Genomic DNA, 7,500 nt, shown 5'->3' on the forward strand with positions numbered 1-7,500 from the left:
CGCAGTGTAAATAAAGTTTAAATGTTAACATCACAGTGTAAATAAAGTTTTAACGTTAAAACTTTATTTACACTGTGATGGTTAACGTTAAACTTTATTTACACTGTGATGGTTAACATTAAAACTTTATTTACACTGATGTTAACATTACAACTTTATTTACACTGTGATGTTAACGTTAAAACTTTATTTACACTGTGATGGTTAACGTTAAACTTTATTTACACTGTAATGTTAACATTAAAACTTTATTTACACTGTGATGTTAACGTTAAAACTTTATTTACACTGTGATGTTAACATTAAAACTTTATTTACACTGTGATGTTAACATTAAAACTTTATTTACACTGTGATGTTAACGTTAAAACTTTATTTACACTGTGATGGTTAACATTAAAACTTTATTTACACTGATGTTAACATTACAACTTTATTTACACTGTGATGTTAACGTTAAAACTTTATTTACACTGTGATGTTAACGTTAAAACTTTATTTACACTGATGTTAACGTTAAAACTTTATTTACACTGTGATGGTTAACTTAAAAACTTTATTTACACTCTGATGGTTAACGTTAAAACTTTATTTACACTGTGATGTTAACGTTGAAACTTTATTTACACTGTGATGGTTAACGTTAAAACTTTATTTACACTGTGATGTTAACGTTAAAACTTTATTTACACTCTGATGGTTAACGTTAAAACTTTATTTACACTGTGATGTTAACGTTAAAACTTTATTTACACTCTGATGGTTAACGTTTCAAATTTATTTACACTCTGGTGGTTAACGTTAAAATTTTATTTAAACTGTAATGGTTAATAAACAGTACAGATCTGTTACACCATTAACCCTGGGCGCGTTCACCTTTAACCTTCTGTAGTTTTGATCGAGCGACTCTATTACGACACATATTAAACAATAATCATAATGAGGTCGAACCACAAATCCACAGATCACTGAACCTCAGCGGAGTGCTGCCATTTTGGCTCAAGGTCGACTACATTGTATTAGTGATGGCTGGTTAGCACGGTCATCATGGCTGAAGGAGCCTCATTTGGCTTACTAATTACCAACACACACACACACACACACACACACACACACACACACACACACACACACACACACACACACACACCATGACCGTGATCAGCTGAGCAGAACGATGTATGTGTTCGTATTTAAGGATGGAATGAATAACGTGGTATTAAGGAGAGAGGTGGGGCCTAATTAGCTCTGAGTAAAGACTCCCGGCCTCAGAGAGACTCCGTTACAGCAGGATTCACCCGGTGTGCAGAAAAAATGCTGATCGAAGGAGCTCTTTAGACCTGAAGAAAATGAAATCAGCTGGAGAGAAATACTGAGAAATGAAATCACTGGGCAGGTGAGGATGGTGGTAAAATGTTCACACAGCTACAGGCTCCTAAAACACAAGAAATGATAATAGTCGCTCTGCATCAGCACTTCTTTCAGCCAGTCGGTGCTGATTCATATCACAGACTGTTGATAAGAAGAGGACGTAGTCATGGTGACGTCTCGTTGGTTTGTGGATGTTTTGAAGCCTCAAGTTCGGCATTTTGTCCGTCGCCATCTTGTTTTTTATCAACCAGTGAACAGGAAGTGACCATATCTGGACTGAGGAGGAGTGACGTAGAGACGCCGTATATGTCTCTGGTAGAGACCTGTCAATCACTGTGTAGCCCCGCCCCTAAATCATCCCCTGCTTTATGGTGTGTTTGACTCTAAATGTTCCATAATGTACTAAATGAACATCATGCTGTATTGAAGAAGACTGTAAACTAGAGATTGAGACCATAAACTCATGTTTACAATGTTTACTGAGGGAATAAATCAAGAGAGAAGTAGAGTCATTTTAGACTAGACTTCTATACAACCAGAGGAGTCGCCCCCTGGTGGACACTAGAGAGAATGCAGCTTTAACGCGAGAAGCTCTGAAGAACTGGAGGTTGACGACTGACCTATAAAGGACACTGCTATCCCACAATGCAATGCACAAAGGAAAACAGAGCTGGTGTTGAATCTTTGTGAGGTTTGATTGACAACAATACACGCTGCATCATTTCTTTTAATACTAACAGTGAAACCAGTGTAGCATCCATCCGGTACTCTGCTGATTAAATCGGAGCTTTGCAGCGTCGATGTTTCCTTCACCGGAGGCCATTTAATAAAAGAGGTTCTGCTATTGGAGAGGAAGACCAGGGCGTTTAGCTCCCAGTCTGACCTTTTGTGCCGCTGCATAAAACACCAGCCGAGCGGCTTCTCGGCGACGCCCTGTCCTGACGGCGTCCCTTGTGCACGCCTGCTCGAGTGGCGTCGGTGAGATAAATCTGCCCGGGTTCTCTCAGCGGGGGGTTTAATTGGCGTTTTAAATCATTTGTGGACGTCATAAAAACAGAAACCCCAGTGTCTCCTTTTTATTACAGGCCCTTAAACAACTAGACATAAAAACAATAGTTCACCTCGTCCTCTAATGGCCGGCCGTCGGGGGGAGTGATTGCAAATATGATCACCAGAACTGATAAATTATGGATTTTAAACCGGCCATTATTAGCTGTGGCGCTGTCACTCTGGGATGCATTAGCACTGGTCCGTCTGCAGGCTGGGTTTATCACACCTCCGCCTCCCTCCGCTGACAGGCCCTCAGTCCCCGTCCTCTCCCCGGGAGACGGAGCTCTTCCCCGGGGCTGTTGTCTCCCGCTGCGCTGGGCCGAGTCGGCCATTTAAGGAAGTCTGCCGGTGATGAATGGCGAAACACGGAGAACTCCTGCTAGCACTCAGCGCTAATACGTCCAATTAGGCCCAGTTGGAGGCGGCCCGAGGACTCTGGTGGTGCCAGGCTCCAAAATAAATAAATAAATAAAAAATAAAAAATGAGGGAAACAAAAGTGAGATGGCCGTCCGCCAAAAAATGCCTGCTGTCCTCCATGAACAATGTTATCCTCCAGTGAATGAACAGGAGGAGCACCGCAGAGAGGCAGACAGTCTGCTGCTCTGTGTGAATGTATGATGATTATTATTATTATTATTATTATTATTAAGACAGAGAGATATTCAAAAGAAAAGAAAGATGGCAGAAAGGAAATAAACAAGAACTACTGTCAATTTAAACCCGTATTTTTAGACTGGTTTGAACATAATCATGAGTAGTTTATCATATTTTATTGTGTACATAAACAACTTTGACTAAATCCATCGTTTCACTAACCAGATTTCTCACTAATAGCTCTCACTGTAGAGAGGTCCTGATGATCATCTGGACTGTCTCCAGGTCAGACTCTGTCTACCTAACATGGAAGCAGAAGAATGTCTTCTTCTTCTTCTCGGTGTTGGAGCTCCGTAGAGCTCACAGCGTTCTGTTGTTTCAGGTGAGCTCAGACTCTCATCAGCTCATTTAATCTGCTGCTTTGACCGCTGAGAGAGACAATCAGCGCTGCTCCTCTTCCCTCAGCTGTTCAGTGATTCTCTGTGCTGCAGGCAGAACTTTCACTTTCAACAGGAGGAGCTGGTGGTTCTATTCACCAGCGACTAGAACAGTGACCCGTTCTGCATTCAGGTAAATGGTTTAGAGAAGAAGATGAAACGGACTTCAGCGCCATGGACTCATCAATACTTATGAGGTACTATGACTGATTCATAGCGCTGCACGCCAGGCCATCGATCACACTGCTCTATTACTTTATATGAATTCATTTGTTCAGCTTGATTCAATAAATCCATAGAAGAGTCAAAGGCTGGAATAAACAAAAACAGAAGAGCCGAAGACTCTAAGTAACACAAACAACATTAGTTAAAGGATCGATGCGTCAGCTAGACCAGACCAACCAGGAGACAACATCTGGTTCTTCAGAGCTTCACGTGTTAAAGCTGCATTCTCTCTAGTGTCCAGCAGGGGGCGACTCCTCTGGTTGTATAGAAGTCTAGTCTAAAATGACTCTACTTCTCTCTTGATTTATTCCCTCAGTAAACATTGTAAACATGAGTTTATGGTCTCAATCTCTAGTTTACAGTCTTCTTCAATACAGCATGATGTTCATTTAGTACATTATGCTCCATTTAAAGTCAAAGGGGCGGGGCTACACAGTGATTGACAGGTCTCTACGTCCAGATGTGGTCACTTCCTGTTCAATGGTTGATAAAAAAAACAAGATGGCGAAACGGCTAATTTGATCTGGTTGTATGGGAGCTTAGCTTTTAGGAGACGTATCACCTACTTCCTCTCGGGTTCACAGACCTACGTGTTCTGTTATCGGAGCGTGTTCTAGTTCTCTTAAATCTACGGTTCATGTTCTAGTTCTCTTAAATCGGTTCATGTTCTAGTCATCTTAAATCTACGGTTCATGTTCTAATTCTCTTAAATCAGTTCAAGTTCTAGTCATCTTAAATCTACGGTTCATGTTCTAGTCATCTTAAATCTACGGTCTATGGAGCGGTTTGACTCAGCATCGGGGGCTTTGAGGAGTGAGGAGCTGGAGGTGAAGAAAGTCCAAATGAAGAGTGAAAAGGAGAGAGAGGACACCATGGTGACACACAGCCTGTAATGAAAGTAACAGCGCTGTGCAGCAGTAATAAACCGTCTCCCTCCGTCTCTCGCTGCTTCTGGCTGCTGAAGCGTCGCTCTGATTGGTCGTAGAGGCTCGGCGGCAGCGAGCTCCAGAGAGCCGCCGACCGGCTGGCAGCCGCAGCCGCAGCCACCGGTAAATTGGGTTTTCTGGGAGACGGAAGTGTGAGCCGAGACGTCTCAGACGGAGACGGACCGGACCGCCTCAGAGAGTCCTACAGGGACCGCTCTGTAGCTCCCCTCACAGCCTAGTCTGTGAACTTGTGTTTAGCTGCTCCTCTAACATGACCATGAGGAGGAGAGAGAACTAGAACACGTCTTTACTGCAGAACAACATATCAACATGTTAAGATCACGATGTGTTCAAGGACTGTTGGAAACAAGAACATCTGACTGTAACAACGGGTTTAACAGCTTCTGTCTGTGATAAAGAAGATGTGTTCTGTAGTTCAGAGGCTTAAATAAAAACCAACATTAACCAACTATTAACACATGTGACAAACACTGGTTTTAACACACACACACACACACACACACACACACAGACAGACAGATGGCAGCAGAGATGCTAATGGTTAGCGGTTTTCCTCCATGACCACTTAGTGGTTTCCTGATGTTGTTTTAAACTCCTGCTGCAGGCAGGCTGAGCTGCCAGGTCAGCGTTAATCACACTCACACACACACACACACACACACACACACACACACACACACACACACACAGAACCAGAGTTTAACTATCACCAGCAGGACAATCGTACCTCATGTAATAAAACATAATGTTTATGTAAGCAGATGTTTTGAGCTCTGGTTTAGCTGCAGACACACAGAGTCCGACTTGTTCTGTTTCACACTCCCCGACGTTCTCCTCTATTCTGTGTCTCCTCCTTCCTCAGGAAGCCCTGATGGATGCTACGGAGGAGCTAAGCTAAGCTAAGCTAGCACACCGCCGCGGCCAAAACCAATCACTTCACTAAGCAGAGTGTGATGGAGCGATGTGAGGCGGGGAGGACAGAGAGCGGCTGTTAGCCACAGGTGACGAGTGGCCAGGGTCAAACATAATGACCACACACACACACACACACACACACACACACACACACACACACACACACACACACACACACACACACACACACACACACACACACGTCGGTAGGAGGTGGAGATGTGAATGTTGTTGAGCTCTCAGGGCTGCAGGATGCAGATCGATGACGAAAGGAGAAGCTGAACGTTAAAAGCACTTAAAGCTAATTGAGTTCTCAGACTGCAAACAGAGCCAACTCTACTGCCATACAGCGCTTCCTCCAGTCTGGATCTAGTCCAGAACTAGTCCGTGACTCGGGTCTCAGCCTCCGTGTCGCTGTGAGCGCTCTCTATGTGAGCGTCTGCAGGTGAGCCGCTGCGTCCATCCTGGTGAACGTTACCAAAGAAAGGTAGAAGTAGAGGGAGGTAGAGCAGCTCTCTGGTTCTGTAGAGCAGCTCTGTGGTTCTGTAGAGCAGCTCTGTGGTTCTGTAGAGCAGCTCTGTGGTTATGTAGAGCAGCTCTGTGGTTCTGTAGAGCAGGACTGTGGTTCTGTAGAGCAGCTCTGTGGTTCTGTAGAGCAGCTCTGTGGTTCTGTAGAGCAGGACTGTGGTTCTGTAGAGCAGGACTGTGGTTCTGTAGAGCAGCTCTGTGGTTCTGGGATCTCTAACAGTTAGATTTGCTCTATTCATTATTTTGTTGCCCCACTAATTGAAAACAGTCAACAAGCTTTGAGTCTTTACACACAACAGATGAAAGCTGAACATGAGCTGGAGTCACAGTCTCTCTTCACTACCGTCCTCTTCCTCCTGACTCTTCATCACCAGACGAGCTCAGGTGTCTTGATGACGCACAAACACACCTGAGGACCCGGAGGTGAAGCCCACTCTCCTTCAACAGCTCCTCTCTATTCCCTCTCTCTCATCTCACATATCTCGCCCACTTCTTATTAAATGCACTGCTGTCCTCAGTGTGTGTGTGTGTGTGTGTGTGTGTGTGTGTGTGTGTGTGCTCCCAAGTGTCTAGGAGTTTTTGGATTTCATAGAAATAGCGAGCTGACTCATCAGGCAGCGCTCTCATATGAGAACTCGAGCACCAACCCACACACACACATGTACACACACACACACGCACACGTACACACACACACACACACACGTACACACACACACACACACACACACACACACACACACACACACACACACACACACACACACGTGTGTTAAAGGGGCCTGCAGCAGTGGTGCTCTGAGTGTAAAATAGCTCATATTTGCCTTAAAGGGCAAACATGAGGAAACATCTGATGAATTATTAATATTTTTGTGCAGTATTAAATGAAATAATCTCTAATAGCTGATAAGTTATAGTCCATTAAAAATGCCCATTATTGATTTTTTTTTATTACTCCTATTATCCTTTAAAGTTTGCAGACTTCTAATTATTAAAACTCTTTAAAGTTATTACCTTCCAACAGTTTATGACCTTATTTTGATCAAGACGTGAAGAACAAATAGATTACAAGATCACTTTGAACACACACACACACACACACACACACACACACACACACACACACACACACACACACACACACACACACACATACACACACAGTGAAAATAGCACCAAGCCATTTGTATGCTAAAATGAAGTTGACGGTGAAGGACTGAGGAGGCCGACTGATGAGATACAGAAGGTTGAACAAACAGCCAGTGAGCTATTCTCCTCTCTTCACCCTCAATGAATAACACTGAGCTCTGTCTGTCTCTCTCTCCATTTCTCTATCTGTCTCTCTCTCTGACTCTCTCTCCCTGTCTCTCTCTTTCGCTGACTCTCTCTCTCTCTCTCTCTCTCTCTCTCTCTCTCATTCCTTCAGAGAAAC

At 43.7% G+C, this 7,500-nt stretch overlaps 1 protein-coding gene across 1 annotated transcript in view; it reads right to left on the reverse strand.

Moving 5' to 3' along the window:
• Nucleotides 1-7,500, reverse strand: part of sema5ba (sema domain, seven thrombospondin repeats (type 1 and type 1-like), transmembrane domain (TM) and short cytoplasmic domain, (semaphorin) 5Ba) — a gene marked incomplete at its 5' end in the record, with an annotated part of 50,227 nt that overhangs the window by 21,326 nt on the left and 21,401 nt on the right. The window lies entirely within an intron of this gene.

Source organism: Cebidichthys violaceus, unplaced genomic scaffold (genome assembly GCF_023349555.1).
Source record: "Cebidichthys violaceus isolate CVI_PGR_0920_01 unplaced genomic scaffold, fCebVio1.0.p SCAF_267, whole genome shotgun sequence".
Lineage (NCBI taxonomy): Eukaryota > Metazoa > Chordata > Actinopteri > Perciformes > Stichaeidae > Cebidichthys > Cebidichthys violaceus.